We start from the raw sequence: 1365 nt of genomic DNA on the forward strand, positions 1-1365 counted from the left end.
GGTACTTGGGGTTGGTTGAGGACTTGGTGAACAAACACTTGATATACACTCTTCGGATGTACTTCGGGTGTCACCTGTTGTCCGAGACCACTTGCATGGTTAGCAAGCGTTGTGATTCAATGGCCCTACCGGGCAAACACTTTGGGTTCGCAAGGACTTGGAGTGCCGGGACGGGTTGGCGGATCCAACACTCTGGGTACCTCCGGGTACTTGGGGTTGGTTGAGGACTTGGTGAACAAACACTTGATATACACTCTTCGGATGTACTTCGGGTATCGCCTGTTGTCCGAGGCCACTTGCATGGTTAGCAAGCGTTGTGGTCTAATGGCCCTACCGGGCAAACACTTTGGGTTCGCGAGGACTTAGAGTGCTGGTAGTGGTTGGCGGACCCAACACTCTGGGTACCTCCGGGTACTTGGGGTTGGTTGAGGACTTGGTGAACAAACACTTGATATACACTCTTCGGATGTACTTCGGGTATCGCCTGTTGTCCGAGACCACTTGCATGGTTAGCAAGCGTTGTGGTCTAATGGCCCTACCGGGCAAACACTTTGGGTTCGCGAGGACTTAGAGTGCTGGTAGTGGTTGGCGGACCCAACACTCTGGGTACCTCCGGGTACTTGGGGTTGGTTGAGGACTTGGTGAACAAACACTTGATATACACTCTTCGGATGTACTTCGGGTATCGCCTGTTGTCCGAGACCACTTGCATGGTTAGCAAGCGTTGTGGTCTAATGGCCCTACCGGGCAAACACTTTGGGTTCGCGAGGACTTAGAGTGCTGGTAGTGGTTGGCGGACCCAACACTCTGGGTACCTCCGGGTACTTGGGGTTGGTTGAGAACTTGGTGAAGATACCCCTGTCACCTTGTTCGAGGCCACTTGCATGGTAGCAAGCGTTGTGATACAATGGCCCTACCGGGCAAACACTTTGGGTTCGCAAGGACTTGGGGTGCCGGGACGGGTTGGCGGATCCAACACTCTGGGTACCTCCGGGTACTTGGGGTTGGTTGAGGACTTGGTGAGCAAACACTTGATATACGTTCTTCGGATGTACTTCGGGTGTCACCTGTTGTCCGAGGCCACTTGCATGGTCAACGGTTGAGGTGGTGATGGCGGGTCGGTGCTGTAGGGTGCCGGCCTGTTGGCTGCCTTGGCCGGGTTGGTTGGTTAACACTTGATTGAGCTTGCACCCGAGGGTAATGGCACTTGAAGGTGGGTACCGGCTGGCTGACCTGGTGTGATGGTTGGTTGGTGAACACTTGGCGGTACTTGCACTTGGCTGTGCTTGGACTTGAAGGTGGGATCCGGCTGGCCTGGGCCATTGGTGGTTGGTTGGTTGGTTAGCCCTTAGCTGGGCTGGCTGG

Source organism: Anopheles ziemanni, assembly GCF_943734765.1.
Source record: "Anopheles ziemanni chromosome X unlocalized genomic scaffold, idAnoZiCoDA_A2_x.2 X_unloc_9, whole genome shotgun sequence".
Lineage (NCBI taxonomy): Eukaryota > Metazoa > Arthropoda > Insecta > Diptera > Culicidae > Anopheles > Anopheles ziemanni.